The 21802-nt window shown below is 45.1% G+C and overlaps 1 protein-coding gene across 3 annotated transcripts in view; it reads right to left on the bottom strand.

The window, feature by feature from the left end:
* The window catches only part of LOC147691754 (cdc42 effector protein 2-like), a 143393-nt gene that overhangs the window by 66807 nt on the left and 54784 nt on the right, over positions 1 to 21802 (bottom strand). The gene's annotated exons all lie outside the window — the stretch shown is intronic.

Below are 21802 nucleotides of genomic sequence, written 5' to 3'. Positions count from 1 at the left end.
TTACATTTGGAGCCCGTATGCAACAATTTAGTTAGAAAGGCAAGTAAGGGTTAGGACAACATATATTGATTATGATGCAATTGTTTCATTCATTCAATCAATCAATCATGGACATTTGTATAGCGCGCTACTCACCCGGAAGGGTCTCAAGGCGCTGGGGGGGGGGTCCGCTACTGCTCGAAGAGCCAGGTCTTGAGGAGCTTCCTAAAGGAGAGATGATCCTGGGTCAGCCGGAGGTGGATCAGGAGGGAGTTCCATGTCTTGGCTGCCAGGTAGGAGAAGGATCTTCCCCCGGCGGTGGCTCTGCGGATGCGTGGTACGGCGGCGAGGGCGAGGCAGGTTGAACGTAGCTGGCGGGTGGGCGCGTAGAAGGTCAGGCGGTTGTTGAGGTACTTGGGGCCCCGGTCGTGGAGGGCCTTGTGTGCGTGGGGGAGGAGCCTGAACGTGATCCTCTTGCTGACGGGGAGCCAGTGCAGGTCTCTCAGGTGGCCGGAGATGTGGCTATGTCGGGGGATGTCCAGGACGAGTCGTGCGGAGGCGTTCTGGATGCGCAGGAGTCTTTTCTGAAGTTTGGCTGTGGTTCCGGCGTAGAGGGTGTTTCCGTAGTCCAGTCGGCTGGTGACGAGTGCCTGGGTGATAGTCTTCCTGGTTTCGGTGGGGATCCATCTGAAGATCTTACGGAACACATGCGCAGGGTGTTGAAACATGATGAAGAGACGGCGTTGACCTGTCTGGTCATCGAGAGGGAGGAGTCCAGGATGAAACCCAGGCTGCATGCGTGGTCCGTTGGTTTGGGAGTGGTGCCCAGGGCAGGGGGCCAGCAGGAGTCGTCCCAGGTGGAGGGTGATGATCCCAGGATGAGGATATCCGTCTTGTCCGAGTTCAGTTTCAGGCGGCTGTTCTTCATCCATTCGGCGACGTCTTTCATCCCTTCGTGTAGGCTGGTGGTGGCGGGGTCGTTGGTGAGGGAGAGGATTAGCTGGGTGTCGTTGGCGTAGGAGAGGATGTTGAGGTTGTGTTTGCGTGCGATGGCTGCGAGAGGGCTCATGTAGACGTTGAAGAGGGTTGGGCTGAGTGATGATCCTTGTGGTACGCCGCAGATGACTTCGGTGGCCTCGGATCTGAAAGGGGGGAGGCGGACTCTCTGGGTTCTTCCGGCGAGGAATGAGATGATCCACTCCAGTGCCTTCTCTTGGATTCCGATGTTGCTGAGGCGCTGTACTAGGGTGCGGTGGCAGACAGTGTTGAATGCTGCGGAGAGGTCCAGGAGGATGAGGGCCGCTGTTTCCCCATTGTCGAGCAGGGATCTGATATCGTCAGTGGCTGTGATGAGGGCGGTGTCGGTGCGGTGGTTGGCTCGGAAACCGGACTGCGAGGGGTCGAGGGATCCGTTTGTCTCGAGGAAGGCGGCAAGCTGTCTGTTGACGGTCTTCTCGATGACTTTGGCAGGAAAAGGGAGGAGCGAGATGGGCCGGTAGTTCTTGAGGTCGGTGGGGTCCGCTGTTGGTTTCTTCAGGAGGGCGCTGAGTTCGGCGTGCTTCCAGATCTCCGGGAAGGTGGCGGTGTTGAAGGAGGTGTTGATGATGTCCCGGAGATGGGGTGCGATGATGCGACATTGCGACATATTATCTCGTTTTTATCTCTTTTTTATGAGTTATCACGATCCAGTGCCACACAAAATGGGTGACATAAAGTGCTCTAGTGGGTGAATGACATGAATACATGGATCTTTAAAAAAAAAAACACAATACTAAGGCATAGATTCATCAAGCAAAAATCGCTCGCAAAGGGGCAGATTCCCAGAATCTGCCCCTTTGCAACCGGTATTTTTGCATTTGGGATGCATCATCCCAAATGCAAAAATCGCACGTTGATAATTCGCTAAATTGCGATTATTAGCATTTAAGGAATCTCAAATTGAGATTCCTTAAATGCAATGCATTAAAGTTTTAAAAATAGTGAATTCGCTAATAGGAGCATGCGCAATTACCATGAAGTACAACTTCATGGTAATTTGCAAAAACTTTGAAAAATGCACTAAAGTGCATTTTTCAAAGTTTCATGTTGTGCACACACATGCCCTAAGGCATGTGTGCGCAACATATGTGCACAGATCAATTTCAGGGGTGCAACAGGGTGTCCTTTGGACACCCCTGCACCCTTAAAATCGCAATCTCAATTTGCGATTCGCTAATTGCGATTCGCAAATTGAGATTATCTTCTCATTCATTCCTATGGGCCTCTAGGCCCATAGGAATGAATGGGGAGGTATTCCTTAATTGAGACTTGGAATTTGCGAGTCGCAATTAAGGAATTCTAAGAAATCACTATTTTTTTAGTGATTTCTTGATGCATTCCATTTTGCTATTCCTTAATAGCGAATCGATATTTTTCGCTATTAAGGAATCGCAAAATGGGTTGTTGATGCATCTGGTGGTAAGCTCCTTATGATAATTTTATATAATAAGGAGTTAGGTGGATCTAAAAAAAACTATTAACGCTTGGAGGCATTTAAACAATTTTTTTTTTTAGATTAGACGTTTGTAAAGTGCCTGGTTACTCCAACGTAGAGTCTCGCGCTAAGAAATTCTTCCTCCTTGTCAGTAAGCAGGACTCCATCAGCTGCCTCACCACTAACTGGCCTGAGATCTCCTAAAAAAACACGTTTTTAACTTCCTACGAAACAGCACTTCTGAGGGCTGACTCCTGAGATCCAGTGGCAGCTGGTTCCACATTTTTGCTGCAAGAAAGCCAAACGATCTTTACCTCTCCAATGCTTCGTTGGGGAGATCTGCCAAGGGCAAGAGGCGTGAAACACACACTCACCTACTACAGAATGCGCACGTATTGATCGTTATCCAATGAGATCTGAGACACAAGGAACTTGCAATGAAAATGAGGGGTCTGAAGAGTTAATGCAACTCTGTGTTACACAGAGAAACAAGCATAGGCAAAGTCAATCAGCCTTGCATTGTCTGCAAGCCTTTTGGAATTGCCAATGTTTGTTTTGCTTCGTCATTGCTTTAACAACATTTTTTTGTTGGGGGAGCTGCTGGCTTCCTCCAATATATATATTAAAAAGTGTGTAAAAATAGAAATATGTTTTAGCCTCTAAAAGCACACATTGCGAAAGAAGCCTCTGGATTCCTGGAAACTACTTTGTGTGTGGATGTTTTTCTTGTGAAAGAGCAGAATGCCCTCACCTACAGAAAAGTCAGCCAATGGCTGAAGTGGACTGACTCGCTGCCCCATGTTGAATGCTGTAGTGGGCAGAAGACAAACACCAATGACACAATAACAGACTAATAGGCGAAAAAGGTTGGCTGAAAACCCCTTTAAATATATTTATTACAGATATACATTTTTTTGTAAAATCAGAATGTCTTAGCTAACCCCAGACCTAAAAAGCTATTATGGACTTCTAAAGTGCAACCATGTCTGTAGGCCTACCTGCCAGTATCCATGCTATTTGCAACCATCAGATGCTTCATGTACAAGAAAAACAATCTGCTTGCATAGGAAGTCCTCCAATACAAAGGGCAAACTTTACAAGAAGAGAAAAAACATCACAAACCTCTTGCCAATATGTATGCTTCTTAATCTGACAACAGAACATCTTACATCAACAATGTAAAGGTCTCAAACCACCAATAAAGTAGAAAACCATGTTTAATGAAAGTGCCATTCTGCACGTTCAATTTACCATACACCGCATGCGCTCATATATAAACCTGGAGCAGAGGGCAGTCCAGACCCTGTCTGGAGGCACTAACGTCCTTCCATCATTCATGCCCAGGAGGTCCTTTTTGTGTACCTACCCAGACCTCAACTTGGTCTATGGGTTATACTCCTGTTTTTACAGGAGGTTCTAAAGCACCAGCTGGCCACTGATCAGAGGCTGCCCTCTTAGTGCAACACCCCATCAGACAAGCTCTTCAATACTGTAAATACACATAAAATGAAATTGCGAAGCTCTGCAGGCTAGTGAAAACACACTTGCCCGGCAAGCAGGTGTGGGAGTAACGTCTTTTAACAATGTGTAGGAATAATGATGTCAAACAACAATCTCTAATTGAGCATGCAAAGGTGTGGGGCGACGCCTGGGATAATATATGGGTGGGAAGACACGCCTCCCTATTGGAAAGTATGCAACCACCTGAGTGCCCTCTAAGTCACTCAAGTGACTGGTAACTTGACCGTCATTCGTTGCACTTTTACTGCTTACAGCGCACAAGGGACACCTGGTCCGATTATACCTCGCCGTCTTCCTCACATCTGTGACTGGAGAAAACAGGCTCTACAACATACAGAACCTTGATGAAATCTGCACGCCTGTGGCTCCATGAGGCCTGGTGTCTAGCTGTCAGGCGCCTGGGCCACCAAAGTGCCTGGTCCTTCCTGCCAGGCGGGGAGACAATGAACTACCATGGTTATAGAGTCAACTTTCAAGGGTAGTGTCAGGTCCCTGCCAAGGGCGCCACGGTAGGCAGGGGAGGTCTCCTGGGCAGTGCCTTCAAGCTAGACACTGATCACTGCCCTGAGATCATCCTTTTGTTTGCAGTTCTTGTCTTTGGTCTTTCCAACTACGTTGCTATTCTGTGGTTGAGTTCCCCAGATATGTTATGAATGTGAAGGTTTGTCTGGATGTGTGTGAGTAGGGTCTGAATGGTTGTTGTGAATTTGTATTGTTTCTCTCTACCGGGGTTTATTTGCTTTAGTTGCATTTATTGTGTTGTGCTTATTTATGAATCTAGAATCCATGTTGAAAATGAAAAAAAGTATTTAAAAACATGTATAATCAATGAAAATATTTTTGACAAAAAAAATGAAATAAAAAAATATTTATATTCTTGTTGGAATATTTTGTTTAGTGGGTTAATAATTTGGTTTGGGTGCTCACTGCACATAGGCGGATTAAATCCATTGTAGAATAATTTAGGTCTTGAGGGAGATTTTTGTCGTGTTTAGACACTGAACTCTGCACAGACCAGCTCCAATGCTAAATCTCAACGAACATATTCCTGCACTTGCGGTTTGTCAAAATACAGCAGATCCCTGGGCAGGCAGAAACCATTCTCTCATCGGGTCTTGCATCAGACTTCCTTCCTGGAGTAAATACATCATATGCCTGCTCCAGGCCTCCAAACACTTGGCGTGCCTGGCGCCGAGCATGCAAGGCGCCGCCTACAGATCTCAGGCGCCAACAACACTTCTATACATACCTGCAGGGAAGTTATTCTAAACTGATGGAAGATGTTACTTTGTCCATCTCCGGTACGTCTAATCACTGCTCCCACTGCCTGGTTAACTCTTGGTTGTATTATGGAAGCTCACTTCGACTGTAAGGGGCCTATTCACAAACTCAGGTGAGTACCAATGAGACTTAAAAGTTATTGGTCCGGTTCCATAAATCCACTTCTGTTTTTCTGTTAAAATAGCTGCACTGCCCATGAACTAAGTCCAGAAGCACATGTATAGTCCTATGTATGGAGCACTGCTCCAATCATGAAGCAGCCCATGTGGTTCTACAAAAAAATGCAAACTACATAGATATTCCACTCTCGTTTTTTGCGGTAACCAACCTCATCCTTCTCCGGGTCCCTCTGCTCTGTAGGGTCGGGAGTGGAGGCCGAACATTGTTTAGCTTCACATCAAAGAAATATAATGCTCAGTCCTTGTCAGGTCTGCGGGTTCAGTGGACTAATGCGTCCACTGTAGGGGCCTCATGGTCAAAGGTTCAAATTCTGGCGGGTCCACTCAGCCTTACATCCTTCTGAGGCTGAAAAATTGAGTACCATTGAATGGGGGTAACAATACACATCTGTTATTCAGCATCAAGAGGCCTTCCTGGGTGAACATGCGCTTTATACATACACACGTTATGTTATGCGGTCGCTGGAGTCCACCTCTGAAAACATGGTTGTTTCAGAGCAACTAACTCTGATTCCGTTCCAGCTCAGTCTGACGGTTCTGCAGCACCAAACAATGTTATAAGTGATAGCTACACTCTGTAAGTAACATAACAAAACTGATAAATATCACTGGGCCCTATGATGAGACCATATGGGGGAAAGACATAAAAGCCAACCAAAATAAGCTCCTAGTAAATGTGCTTTTTAGAGAACACCATGACCAAACTAGAAATCGGTCATCCGTTAGTAGCGGCACTTACCTTGGAAGTGGGTTACAAGAGAATCTTTTCTCATAGCCATCAAGACTTAATGATTACTCTTAGAAAGACTTAACTACTAAACTTGCCCTGGGCGGCAGCGGTTCCCAATCTGAAGGACTGTAGACAAGTCATACGTACACCACAATAGTGATTGTTTAAGCGAAAGCGATGATCCTTTGGTGACAAGGACTAGGGAATTTGAGCACCTCAACTGCAACGTTGACACCAGGGCTGAGAGGACGAAATTATCCTCTGATATGACTGCATCTCAAAATAACATTCTTGATTGGGAGACTCGGAGAACCAGAAGCAATACAGGGAGTTCTTCCTCTAATAAAGAAACAGAGAAGAAACTGAAGATAACATTGTATCTTTTCTGGTTGAGGTTTCCGCTACCCCTTTCGCTCCCTAAAAGAAAAGGAGCAGGGACTCCTACATCACATGCATTTGTAGAGCGTATCGCTACTCATGGCTATCTCAAGACGCAAAATACTAGAAGTGTGTGATGTTCTTCAAAATGAAAGTCATATATTAGAATCCAGTCAGTCTTTGGGGAAAAGTCATATTGTCAGTCCTTTATCAAATACACCTACATTCTGTGGCCCTCAGACTCACAGGAAGGCAGAGTATGATCCATCTGTTACCCATCTGGATTTCCTTTGTCCCGGGCACCCTTGGAGTATTAGCATTGCCAGGTAATCTTAGCGGGATACAGTGGACAATATAGTTTGTAGGAAAGGAGAATCATGGCTGTTGAAGACCTAAACTTACCCTTCAAAATACCTTGAAGTCTAGATATAGCCAGTCATGGAGCCAATGCAGTGATCGCAATGCTGTTGTAACATGTGTAGCTAGGTCAGCCACTGAGTAGTGCTGTTGTATCGCTCAATCTTCACAACAAGTCGAGCGGGTACTGCTGGAGGTCAACAAAAATGTTGTTGGTAAAATCCAAACGCAACTGCTCATGGGCAGTCACTACACTTACTGTTCGCTGATAAGCCATCACTTTTTTGTTTTTCATAGTGAGGTGCTCTAAGTGAGAAGGGTGCGCCCAGACATGGGCCCCTTGCTTTCTGTGTCACAAGACTCAGACTACAACTTAGTGATGAGTTTCAAACATGTTGAAACCAGTCTTGGTTGCAAGTGAAGGAGACAAGGCCTGGCAGTTCAGGCTGAAAGGTACCTACTGGAAGGTTCCTTCTAGAGCGGGACCTCGTCTCCTTTACATTTGGGTGTTCCACGTCAAGAGTGGCGTTGTGGTAAAAAAAAACACAAAAAAAAACAATGGACTAGAATGCAGACCAGAGTAAATACCAGTGAATTAAATTATTTTGGCCAAAAGAGGTGTCATAAATGTCTGTATCTGGAACCAATTATCCACGGTTATAAAGAGAGTCAAAATCTGCATACATTATCCATTTTTGACATTCAATATTCTTGTTCTGTACTGAGTTACGCTGGTGCCCGAATTGTCCCTAACCAAACATAAAACATTTTAAGCAGCTGTGTAAGGAAATATCGCGAGGAGGGACAGAAGCCTGGATGTGCGACTAGTTCGGCCAGTCATGAAGGTTCCCTGCCCACTTAAATGTAAACATGGAAGTGCGTAGACTATCTGCAACTGTCCATACACTGTTCCAAAAAGAAAACAGCAATAGTCAACAACAGTTGGGAAACCGAGGAGGACTGGTGCTCCTCGGCACGTGGGCCACTGCAAAGGATGGGGCCGCAGTCCCGGGGCTATGCAGGTGAGTGAGCACGTGCCCAGAGGAGACACAGCTGGTACCCATTACGGGAATTGATATATGCAGCTGGCAAGCGACGAGGGAAGGAAACCTTGTCATTTAGAGTGCTATTCTCAGAAGACGCATTTTCTGAAACTGCAAGCGAGCCAGGCTCGTTTCAAAACTATAAATACTAATGAAATATTTTGAACAAAAAACATCAGAGGGACACGCTCTGAAAAGAACAAGCTGGTACAGCACACGCAAGCTTATTCCCAAAAAACACAGAAAACGGAAAGATGACGCGAGCCTGATCACAGGCGCGGAAGGACACATTTAGACCCTCATTGCGGTTGGCCGGCCAAAGGTGTAATATTTATCACACCTGATATATTCCTAACAGGGCATTGAGCGGGTGTGATAAATACTACCTGTTTATGATAACTGCCTGAAAATGGGGCATAAGCCCAATTTCATAATGTTGCTGCTTTGCCCAGTTATTTCTTGGGCATTTTTTCGTCTGTAAACTTGAGCAGGTTTTCCCTACCGAAATCTACCAGGGGGGAAATGCAGGTTGTGGGGGACTTGTTGCACAATTTGGGGCAGATTTAAAATTGCTGGTGCATCCCTGCATATCGGCAGGGATGCGCCAGTAATTATGCGCCGCAGCTCCGCCACCCTTGATGCGCCGCATTTACAATGCGGCTAACGGCACAGATGTGTCACGCATCTGTGCCGTAAAAGCGACGCATTGCTGGAGTTGCGTCGCAAGCGCGACGCAGCTCCAGCAATGATCAGGGGGGCCCTATGTGCACAATGCTGCGCCAATCCTTACGACTGCTTCAATCAGGCGCAAGGTTTTGACGCAGCATGGGCCCAAAAGTGACTGAGTGAAATCTTGTAGATTTCACTCAGCCACTTTTGGGAGGCGTTCCTGTGCAAGAACGCCTCCCCCTGCGATCGTACGCCTCTTCTGGCGCAGGGCTGTACAACGTGACGCATCTGGGAGTTGCGTCACGTTGTAAATACCCCGCACCATGGCGCATCTTTTGCTCCGCCGCTGCGTCACAAAAGTGACGCAACGGCGGCGTAAAAGCGGCGCAAGGGGCTTGTAAATCTGCCCCTTTGTATTTACAATATGTGTACTAAAAGAAGTCATCCCACACATTACAGTTAATGGGGACGACTGAAATCGGAGCATTGGAGCAAAGGCGCACGGGCAGTGACTGCACAGGCAAATAAATATACAGCAAAAACAGTAGAACACACCTATCAAATAAACCACTGTGGGCTTCTCTCAAAGCATCAAGTAAGGCTTACATGCACTTCCCAAAAAAAAGAAATCAAGACAAAATGTGCAGGAACAGCAAAGCCGCGAATGCAAGCCTGGGGCACAAAGATAGCCAAGTGGATAAACACGCACACCCGGGGGAAGTGTGCATAAAGAAAAATCACAACTGCAGAAACACACACAAGTCTGAATTAGGAGGACACACCCTTGTTCAAGCAAAACACACAAGTGCATGAAGAGCAAACATAAGGTAAGACGACAAACAACACGGCGCTCCGGTGCTCATGAGGAGCTGAGCTCGTCATGACCGCGCCGTTCAAATGGAACGTTCAGCACAACAGGGGAATCAGCCCAGCATGCGAGCGTTCCATCTAACGTGCGCAGTCATGACGAGCTCAGCTCGTCATGAGCACCGGAGCGCCGTAGTTCATGACGAGCTGACCTCTTCATGAGCGCTCAAGAGGTTAAACACTAATCACTCACAAAAGCAAACAGTACATACTGTCCCCCATCAAAAGCTCTTCTAAGTTAGTATTTTAAACGTCAATATATTAGTGTTATATGGACACCGCCTAGCTAGAGTGCATTACTGTACATGCTCAGCCCTCTACCAGCTCGACCCAACCTAGGTTACACCCACAGAGTATGCCCACTGAGCTCTCAAAGCTGTACACCTGTAAATTCAGTCCAGGCCCACTAACTGCTTAATCCTGAAAGACCGCTTTTGACATCTACCTGCAGCCAGATTCCGTATGGACTCTGCTCACCGACGCCTCCAACCTGAACAGACGTGGTCACTAGCAGCTTAGCCAACGAACAGCTTAACGCTGAGCACTCACCTATGCTAACACTACAGTCCCTGCACAGACTACTCCGTGGGGATTAAGGCACATTCCAGTTTGTTGACTCCTTTCTAGATACTATTTCTTGTCCTTGTAAAATGTTATTCACCTTCCTTTTCAAATGGGTTACTAAGGGACAAATTAATGTTTACTCAGCAAACAGGCCACACAACTCACAAGGTGACAAGGACTTGACTAACAGAATTAGGGTGCTTTAGTGTGAGATAAGCAGCAGAAAAAATGTTTGAAATCCTAGGATGGTTAATGATGTGTTCCATGGACACTGAATGTGATTAGCCCTGCAACAACTGCTCCACAAATTGAAGAAAATAAATCAAACTAATTACAGAAAATGTGTCAGAGACTAAAGGAATATGGAGAGCTTTCTAGTGAAACTAACTTTCCGTCATGGTCAAATGTAACCATCAATCTCCGACTGATACATTGTCCCACAAACCTTCTTTACAGCCAATGTCGATTGCAACAGAGACTAAAGAGGCATATGTACAAGGAAGTGCCGGAGTGAGGCGTCAGCCGTCCTGGCTTAACACCTCACTCCGCCACTTCAGAAATGCAAGGCTGCACCACATTTACAAGGATTTGTTGCAGCCTTGCGTTTCCCCCTGCGATGGCGCTACACTTAGCAGTATAGCGCCAACTGAGGCACCCTTGCACCATAGTGCAAGGGTCTCTGCATGCAGGGGAGGATTGTTGATGTGTAGGAAGGTGACACTTCCTGCACATAAACAGTCCTGGAATGCCATTTTGCCACTTCTATGTGTGCTGGTTAATGTAGCACATATGCAAGTTACACAATGTCAATTTTTTTAAGGATTGTTTATGTGCAGGAAGGGTCAACTTCCTACACGTAAACAATTCGCGTTTTGCTTTTTTCCATGTGCGCTGCACAATGCAGCACACATGGAAAAAGCAAAATAGAGGAGAAATGCAGCATTTCTCCTCACTTCGCCAATTTAAGACCATGTTTTTCTTGGTCTTAATTTTGGTGCTGCCTCCTATTTACACTGCCCTTATAAATAGGGGGCAGTGTCAAAAACAATGGGTGTTGCGGTGGAACGCCCATCGCAACACCCACTGCCCACCCCTTTCAATCTAGGCATAGCGTGAAAGGGGGCCTTATTTACAAGGCAGCGTAAGCCACGTTAGGTGGCTTAACCCTGCCTTGTAAATAAGGCGCAGCCCCTACCCCCACGGGAACGTCACTAAAAGTGATGCTTCCGTGGCGATAGGGGCTTGTACATATGCTACTCAGTGTCTCTTATTCACACATTACCCTGTGTATTGCTTCTTCAGAAAATCAAAATCATAATCAAAATGTTATGCGACTGCTGTAATCTAGCTTTCCCAGCAAAATTATTGTATTTTGGTATAAGATTACGCATGAGGATGTTATTAAAGAAACAATCTGAAACTGGACAATTTACGTGGCAAAGAAGTCTGCTTCAAAAGGTCCAATAATAGCACCAAGGCAAGCGTAGTACACACACTTCGATCAGACATTTTGTTTTGTGGTAACCTGCAAAGCTGCGGCATGGCAGTAGTGCACATCTTCAAAAGCCTTGTGGTCTAGTCTATATCGAGACCTGGGCTGCCTTGTGTCAGATAGCAACAGAACTGTGCTACCTCGAACCCACTGTCCTTTGTGGGGGGTGCATTGTTTGCAGATGTTATTTTTGCCTCTGTATGACAGGGAATTGAAGACGAAAACACTACAGTTACCTTTTGGAAGATGCAACGTCAATTGTCTGAAGGAGAAAGCTAAGGGTGCAGCCACACTCATCCAATTTCTCCACCGACACTGCAAGAACACGTTAGAAATGTACAAACTGGCATTCTTTACTAAAGAGGAAAAAGTTAGAAAGGTATAGTGGGAAGCGGTGAGTGTAGGGCAAACATAATTCTCTAGGTGGGATTCTATGGGTTTCATGTAGGGTGGCGTCCATTTTTAAAAGCCCATAAGTAAACCCCATCAACACAGTATAGAGTACGAAGAAGCCAAGTTGGCCCCTAGCTACAATCTATACTACTATTATAAGGAGAGAACTGTGTGCTTTGAGCCAGGTAAACTCGAAAAGTACACCACCAATTGCAACACCCAATACAGCGTTGGAAAGGGGGGTGTGCGTGCTGACATCATCGGAGGACAGGAACGCGAGGAGGAGCGGACAACAGCGCGGGGAGGAGCGGAAAACTTAGCCAGACTGGAGGGAATGAGGTATGTGAACCGCGGGGAAGAGCGGTAAAGTAAGGCGGACTGGAGCGGAATGGAGAACAACAGCGAATGGAGGAGCGGGGAACGTAGCAAGACTGCAGCGCCATGAGGTATGTGAAACGCGGGGAGGAGCGGTGAAGTACCCGGGAAGGAGCGGTAAGTGAGGCGGAATGGAGCGGGATAGCGGACTGCAGCGGGGCGTGTAGACTGGCTTGGTGTAGTGGGGGGTGGTGAAGTGAGGCGGACTGGAGGGTGCAGACATTTAGGTGAGAGTAGTGGGGGCGGTGAAGTGAGGCGGACTGGAGCGGGGGCCTGGGTTTGTGCGACTGGGAGCAAGCGCTGAGGTAAGGTGCACGCAAGCCTGGAATGCTGCCCCCAGCCCCCTTCTGCCCCAGGCAACGCTGGTGCGGGCTGCTAGTGTTATTATAAAATCCCTGCTAATGGATTTTTCCAAGGCTCCTCAAAGGGAGGATCGATCAAAACTGCAGCCGAATGTACGTTTTCAAAGAATCTTTTTTATCTTCCGGGGACAGAAAAATGCCCCCTATGACATTTTCAATATTTTTTCACCCATTTGAAAGTGTGGCATTTTCCCAGTTAGAACGAAATACTTCTCCCTTCCTTTTCTCCCTCTCCTTCCCCTCTCTTTCTTTCTCCTCTTCTCCCTCCCACAAAACAAAATACCTTTAAAAAGCTTTGTTCCTTGGTACAGTTTTTATATCCCTTTTGGGGATTGCATTGCATATTGTTACACTTTAATATTTCTATATCTTTCCATTGCCATTTGTTTGTGTAATGATGTTTTACTTTGTATATCCTACTTAATGAAGCTTTCTAAACTTAAAGAATGAAATACTTATTTCGTGTGGATCAGAGCGCACAGTCTGGCAGCAATGAATGTTTCGACAGCATTTCATAGAAGGCCCGGGGGCACTAACACAAGGAGGTGAGGCTACCTGACTACATAAAAGAGCTGTAAATAATTTAGTCACTTTGGAAAATGTGGAGCACACCTGGAAACAAGCAGTTTCTAAAAATACCAAAAGGGACAGATGGTTGCTGCCTGAAGTTAGAAAATATCGACTTTAAGGTCGAAAAGAAACAATAAATATGTAGACGAGGATGAAAAGGAGGTCAAAAATTGCCAATTTTTTAGAGACACAACGGGGATGTGCTCACACTCTATGTGTTTATTTATACACATCTGGTTTAAAAGTAGGCAGTCTGTCATGTCACAGGAGAAGGCAGAATAGGAAGACTCATGTAAAATATGGATCTTGTGAGCGAGCATCAAAGATCATTAAAAGAAATGGTCAAGTGGACTGAAAGAGGGAGCCCAGTGGAATAGGCCCTTAGCCAATGCAACTCTTGTAGTTGCATGGAACCAAGGCAGTGCTTAATTTGAGCCAGTGGTTTCCAGTGCCCAGCACTGGCACTTAACCCCTTCAACGCTGGTGACAAAGCCAGCTCGTTATGGGCGTTACCTGCGCTACGCGGATGACGAGCTGGCTTTGTCACGTTACTCGCGATTTTCACATTTCAGCGCACAGCGGGAAAACCCGCTAGCGCGTATGCGGTTAATTATCAACACCAGCACTTATGATAGCCTGACACATGGTGGTGCTTTTTATGTAATTTGCTGATGAGAACAACAACAGTTGTTTATTATTACAATAAATATTCAAAACGACGAATGCATGCCGCCCAAAGTCATTTTTATAGCTTTGGAGGTCTGAATTGTCACACCTCTAGGAGTGTGATGGTTAATAGTTGTGTAGTTACGGGCACTGGGTGCCCTTGTTGGGGGTGGGGGGGGGGGGGGGGGGGGGCAACGGATGGTACATGCCACAGTGGCCTCCTGATGAGAGTCCTGGCACCTATATTTTTTTTTACAGATTAAGCACTGTAGCAAGGTTGATTGTCTTATTAGACAGGGACACCATTTTTAAGTCCCATCTTTTTTGTAGAAATTAGATTACATTTATGATATGTGAGGCTCATAGGAATGATTCCACCCTCTTTAAAGGATTGGCTATGTCTACAAAAAGATTTTTTCTGTACTTTTCATCAGAGCTTGAAGTTACACTGATTAAAACAGAAGAATACTTATGTGTAATCTTTGAGCACAACGTGTCTCCTTCCAGCTGCATTGTGTAACGATGAAAAACAAATATATAATCCCATTTAGAATTAGACAGAAAACAAATTATAATATTTTGTAACTAAGCGGTGTGATTAAAAAATACATCTTCCGGTTCTATGTGAATAGACTATTAAAAAAAACAAATGTTGGGGTTCATACTTTTTTTCACATTGAAATTCTATCTTGCAATGCTCTCTACTTTTTCATCTCTTTGCTTCATTGATGTATTCCATGAACAAGAGGTAAACATCCCCCAACCACCCTGAATGCCATCGTTCATGCTACCCCTCTTGACCACTGTCTCCTTTTGGGATAATATAACAGAGGTTCCTAGAGATGGAGGGCTGCCCCTTTTTCTTGACGTACCCCTCTCAGTGTGATGGAGCAAGGATTCGCACGTAAAGCGCCTTGCTCCCATACAAGAACCTTGCCTAAATGTATAATCATATTAATCCAGTTGTTCGTCATTTATTAAGCGTTTGTCCAAACACGCGGGTGTCCCCAGGATGCTTGCTTGTATGTCTTTCCCATACTAACGAAGCTTGCACTAAAGAAACGGCTGCTTCGCTGAAATTCAGTCTGCGCATGCGTCGGTCATACCCATGTGATGTGACGCACTCGCATTCTGGAGGGAGTCTATTACACATGCGCACTGCTGCAAACATGGCCGCTTGTCTTTTACCACGCTCTGTGCTTGCTACAGCTGCTTCAGCCTATCTGTCTTTTCGCACTAAACAGTAATGCTATAGTTATTATAAAATAAGGGATGTTTAGAATTTCATCATGGTATACAGTGTGATCATTTTATATGTGATTTTAATTTGTTCTCGCTTACTTTTCATGTACCGCGTCTCTGGGGCTGGGAAATTCGGGAGTGGAGCCATACTTGAGGCTCTGCTGGGCTCCAACATGTGACCAGGGAAAAACTCTACTGCGCAGAAGCTGAAACAAGCCAGCTGGCTCCTGAAGCACAATGCGCCTGAGAAACTCTCTGGGAAGAACAAATCTCACCTTGGAAGAAGCAATACTGTTGCTACCTATTATGAACTTTACTGTACTGCTGTATGCTTATGCATGGGAACGTGAACCCAAGGGGCGGGTAGGAAAATTTTAATATTTAGGGTGGGAAAGTCGAATTCTAGGAGGTGGTAATGACCGCACCACCTCTCCTGACCAATCATAATGTGGGAAACTGTCACTTGCAACATTAGTGGGTGGTCTGAGGGACCCCAAAACAGTATAACTGCCCTAGTTTAGCTTGGGAAAACTGTCCGACTTGTCCGAGTAGCAGACCTGTCACTGACCCTACGAACTCTATAGGTGCTCAAATCTAAAGTGCTGCGGAGCACTCTGTCCATACTTTCCACAAACTCCTAAGGGGTGGAAATAATCCTAAGTGCTGGCGAAGCACTTTGCTGGGAAATTCGAAAACCCAATCGGGGTTGCTGGCGGATTACTTGCAGGAGAGGGGTAACGCAGGCGTTGCTGTCCGAAGCTGTGGGTGTTGGTCGTACCCTGGGAGGCCCAGTCTTGACCCAAAACCTGAGGGGTATCCTGTCCTGACTGTCCTTGGGCTGTCTACACTCGCATTCTGGGAGTCCAAATCCTTGAGGGTCCTTGTCCCCGTCTTTTCCAAACTGACCCGTGGCCAGGGTTAGTTCTCACTCCTAATTAGGTAAATATGAACTGTGGGTTTGCGTCTTTTCCATAGTCTTCTCTCACTTAGACTCATATCTTTTTCTCTTTCTTAAGGGAATAATCTTGACTTTGAGATTGATTTCTGAAATGCCAAACTATATACGTTTTGCTTATTAGAATTGTTCCACATCCCTCCCTTCCTTTAGAACTTTGCTGAATTGTCGAATTTATTAGTATGTTCCAATTTTTTCCCCTTCCTTTAGTATGATTGCGGTGAACTTAGCAAGAATAGTCTAAAGAACGTAGGTTAAGTACATGTTCTAGGTCCCATCCATGTCCTATGTCCTGGTATAAAGTTGCAGTGACTAGCTCTGTTCTAAATTCCTACCTTTAGTCTTCCATATACTCAAATGGTCCTAGTTTTAATTCATAGTTACCTAGTGGTTTTGATACTGATGATTGACGTATTATTCTGCATATCACTTATTGCCTTGTCATATTTTCTTTGAACTTCTATATAAAACTTTTAACATCATCAGGTGTCTGTGGTCATTTTACAGAAATTGTGGATAAGTATGTACTGATTTATAAAGAGTATTTTTCCTAGGCCCCTGTCTACTATTTCCCTGATAGCTCCAGATCTGTCATAAGTAATGTGCCTGTGGTAAGTCGGGTACATGGTAAGCAGAGGTAAACCAAACTTTAATTGCTCATAGCAGCGTGCAGGAGGAGAAGGAAAAACGGTAATCTTCACCCGGTTCACCCAAATGTCATTATTGTATCTAGATTTGCACGCCAGGGCCCAGTGTGTGTAAGAAATTGGTAATCTCGGTGACCTGGGTGGACTGCGCGCTCTATCAGTAATTTTCTGGTAACCAGAGGATGGCTTGGACTAGTTAGATTAGGTAGACAGGATAACTGATAAATAAAATGTGCTGCTGAAATTTCTATGCTGCTGATATTTTTTTTATTATTACATTGATTTAAAGATTTTGACATTTTTAGGATATATATGTCTATGCATATGAATATTGCATTGCTGCTGTTAGTGTGTATGTAATATTAACAGAAAAATTGTTTGTAAATGTTCGGTGTAGTCTGAATCCCCGGGGAAGTATTTAGCTAAACGGTGAGCAGAATCCGGTTAGCTGTTGAAGTCACTGGTTTTGAGTCATTAGTGCAGGGTTAGGAATAACTGGAAGCACTAATTAGGACCTTTGTTTGCATCTGAAGTAAATGATAGCTACGAGTCCTTTATAAAACTTTCATTGCGATATCACCTAGTAAGGGTCGCATACGGAAGAAGTAGTAGGGTCTCCGAGGCTTGAATGGTAAGTAAATTAGTCCGCTGGTGAAAGCCTGACTTAGTATATATCCCAGGAAGAAGTGGATAAGTCAGGGGAATAACAGGTTCTATTTTACGTATGTAAAAGGTTAGGCAAAGAAGTCTATCCGGAGTGAATGAAAAGTAGACAGAAGTGGTTTACTAGCAGTGAAAGAAAATTCTTTTATCTCTTTAGAACACTCAGACATAGTGGCAAACGTTGCGTGTTGTTGACTAAGATTTGCATTCGCACTTTAGGGAGAGTAAAAAGTTTCCGTTACCTTGTGAAGGAGGGAGTCGGGCGGAAAGCTGCTCTGACGTCACTCCGTGCCGCGCTGGTATTGGTCAAAACAGCGGGTGTGTAGTGGAGCTGAATTTGTGAAGGAGGGGTGAGTGCCGAAGCGTGAGACTCTGTCTTGCGCACCCATTGGTTAAGGATCTTTTGTGTTCTCTGAGTTGATTGGGTGTTACGAAATAAAAAGTCGCGCTAGCATTGGAAGCACAAAGGTAAACAAAATTAATCAGGCCGAGTTAGAAGCGAGTCTGGAAAGTTGCATGTGGTATCCAGATTTCATACCGAATCCAAAGTACCTAGGATTTCATAAGGATCAGCTTATACGAGGTAGACCGCACATGATGTATGGAATAAAAAGGAAAATGTCATTTACTGATAAAATAAAGAATTTTTTCAAAACTGACAAGCCCATTAGAACGAGGGAAGGCGTGCTCATTCCCCCGCCGAATACTCCAGCCTCTTACATGATGTTTGATAAAGGGTACCATACCTGTGTATGGTTAGAAAACTGGGCAAAGTATACCGCAGATGACGGAGTCCTAGCCTTCCCTGTTGAAGGTACATTTAATGGTCGGATTCTGTTTAACTTAAGGACCCGCATGAATGAATTACATCCTAGACCTAGGTTGACCCAGTACGAAGCCCTGGAAGAATGGGAGATTGAGGCTCTAGAGCGAGATAGACCCCGGATGGACAAGGGAGTAAGTAAATGGTATCCGAGGGTTCAAGCACAGACCAAAGAGCAGAAAATGAAACAGTGGAGGCAAACCATGATGACTGAAGGACTGTTCCCAATGATGGGGGTGTTAGAAGAGGGGAAAGGAAAAAGTAAAGAAAAGACCCATCATTTAATGCCCGTGGGGGACTCAGAGGATGAGCACCTAGAAGATCTGTTAATGAAAAATCCACCACCCTATGTTGCAGAATCAGAACCTGTGCATTCTCCAAACCCTTTTTCGAAGTATCCCAGATGTCGGAGGGATAGTGATACAGATGGAACGGGTACAGACAGTAAAATCAGTAATGGGGATGGGTTTTGCAGACCGAAATGTACGGTCCCAAATTATCAGCCGTTCGGAGAAGATCCACCTCGGTTGGTCACTCCGACTGCTCCCAGTATTTATCCTCCCTTAGTACCTCAGGTATTGCATGACCACACTGCAGAAAAGGCTTTACGAGAGAAGGAGAAAGAAGCCCTGGCTAGACAGCGAGATGATTTAGTTCGAACCATTGCCCAGATACATCCCCATCCTGATTCCCTGACTATTCCAGTAACTATTGGTCCAGCTATTCCACTGTATATAGATGACCTGGCTAGTCCTCGTCCTCCTGTTATCTCCCCAATACTGCCTACTCCTAGCATCCCTCCCCCGAGGAAGGAAGTATTCATAGATGATGATCAAGAGAGTGAATGTGAATCTGTGGTCCTGATGGACTTGCCCATTAGAGAGCCTAGGACTAGTATGTCGGGGGCAAGAAGTCAGACTAGACCCAAAGAGGTGTTGATTGAAGGTGCATCTGGGGTTAGGAGTGCCACCGTAGTATCCCCAGAAGAATTAGACAGATGGACCAAGGAGCTGGAGAAGGAGGCCACTCCCCAACCGAAAGCATTAGAGATATATAAATTGAGAATAGAAATAGAAGAAATGATGGCTGGAAATGTAGGAGTTGAGCGCCTAAGCTCGTACAGTGAAGAAGAGTTACTGTTTATCAGCAAAAATCTTACCCGAAATGCTAGATTGCTCCATTAAAGGATAATGGATACAGCCACAGAAATGGGAATTGATGTTAGCCGCTCCAAAATCCTTCAGAAACCATACAGAGTAGACTTTTCAGACAAAGATTTAGAAAGCTTGAATGCAGTGGGAAAACAGATCCAGATAAAGGAATTGTTGAAGCTCTTGCAGAAGTGGGGAGAGGTGGGGAAATGGAGAACCCGGTGGGCAAAGAAAAAGGAAGACAGCAGGGCTAAGTCTCAGGCTTCAGAATCCGTGTTGAAAGAAGTAAAGCCGACAGAAAATTGTGCCCCATGAGAGAGGTCCCAGGAGGAAAATATGTACACGTCCCTTGGTCCCGACAGGATATTGTGTCATTTACTAATGACTTCCCGAAATTACGGGAGAAACCAGTTGATTGGTACAGGCAGGTAGAACGCTTCATAAAAGTTCAGAAATGTCTCTTGAAAGACCTAGATGGGTTTTTCGACATTGTGGTCCCTGTAGACCTATGGACCGAATGTAAAATAGAAATTAATTGGCCCAATGATGAATATCCCAGAGATGAGAAAACCGGAGCTCCCTCACCTGAGGTAATGAGGAAGTATGATCAGGTCATACAGTACCTGAAGAAAAAGGTGCCCGCAAAAGAGACAGATTGGACCAGAATAGATAGAACCACCCAAGAACGTGATGAAACTGTACATTCCTTTTATGAAAGGTTACTGCAAGTATTCAAGACTTACAGTGGAATCGATAATGTAGACATGAAAGACATGACCCATTTCAGTTACAGATTTGTGCTAGGATTAAGACCTGAAATATCACAATGGATTTGAGATAACAAAATCAGTTGGCAGGGAAAACCCATAGATGATGTCCTGAAGTATGCAAAATACTGCGAAGATGAAATCGAAAATAAAAAGAAGGCTCTCAAAGAAAAGGTAATGTGGGCACAGGTGAAATTAGCTGAACAGCAGGAAAAACAGTTAAGTAAATTGACTTCTAGTAATAATGCTCAGAATGCCACTGCTGGGGGAGGAGGAAAGCCCCGAGCTAAAATGAGTCGGGAAGAGGCCATGAAGAAGTTTCCTTGCCATGGGTGCGGCCAGATAGGGCATTGGAGAGACGAGTGTCCACACCTGCAGGCCGGTAATGCCCCTGTAAATGGTTTAAATCCACAGGTGCCGAAAGAGGGGACAAGAAAGAACCAGCAACAGGTAAAATTACCTCCAGTACCTCGCGCTCCTAGACAAAATTTTAAGAATCAGGGTCAGCAGAATGAGAGGGCGGAAGTATGGGAAATCGAGAATGAAAGAGATGCCATCATTCCACAGTATTTGTTAAATGATACCTTCCTCCGGGAAGATCAAGATTGACGGGGCCTGAGAGGGGAGGACGAGGAGTGCGTGCTTGGCGCCTCCTTACCGGTAGACCAGACTGGACCATACATTGAAGGAAAGGTTGAAGGAAAAGACGTCACCTTTCTGTTGGACACTGGTGCTACTAGATCTACTGTAAGAACAGTGGATGTTCCTAACCTACCCCTCTCGGGAGAAGCGATCCAAGTAGTGGGTGTCTCCAATCAAATAATAAGTACTCCAGTAACTGAACCAATGGAAGTTTCTATAGGAAATTTCAAAGAAATGCACAGATTTGTGGTCTGTGATTCCAGTCCTGTGAACCTGCTAGGACGGGATTTGTTGTGCAAGATGCATTGTACCATCTATTGCACACCAAAGGGCGTCGAAATTCAGACCCCCGATGAAGATGGTTTGTACAAGCTGATGTTAGTCAGACAAGATTCTGATATCAAACCTTTAACAGTTGAGGATTTACCTGAAGAGCTCCAATTAAGAGTAGTTCCAGAAGTGTGGGATTTCACAGGAAAAGATGTAGGCTTAATGGCAAATGTGGACCCAGTTAAAATAGCAATAAAAACCAATGCTGTATACCCCAAAACGAGACAGTACAAAATGAGTGCAGAAGTAAAAGCAGGAGTAGCGACTGAGATTACCAGGCTGCTCGAAGCAGAAATAATAGAGGAAGTGATGAGCAGTCCCTGTAATTCACCTATCATTGGGATCAAAAAGCCTAGTGGGAAATACCGGGTGGTGCAAGATTTGCGCAAGGTAAACCAGATTGTTGTGCCTTGCTGTCCTGTGGTGCCTAACCCTGCAGTGATACTATATCAGATTCCCTGGAATGCAGAATGGTTCACTGTCATCGACCTGTGCCATGCATTCTTTTCCATCCCATTGCATCCAGAAAGCAAGTTCCTTTTTAGTTTTGAATTTGACAGTCATATCTATGTCTGGAATCGTGTCCCCCAGGGGTACACCGAAAGTCCATCGATTTTCAACCAGATACTAAAAAAGTGCCTTGAAACCCTAGTGCTGCCAAGAGAGTCTGTTTTGGTACAGTA

This window comes from Lissotriton vulgaris, chromosome 9, assembly GCF_964263255.1.
Source record: "Lissotriton vulgaris chromosome 9, aLisVul1.2, whole genome shotgun sequence".
Taxonomy (NCBI): Eukaryota; Metazoa; Chordata; class Amphibia; order Caudata; family Salamandridae; genus Lissotriton; species Lissotriton vulgaris.
Note: the sequence above shows the minus strand (reverse complement) of the source record. Positions and strands in the feature narration are given on the sequence as shown.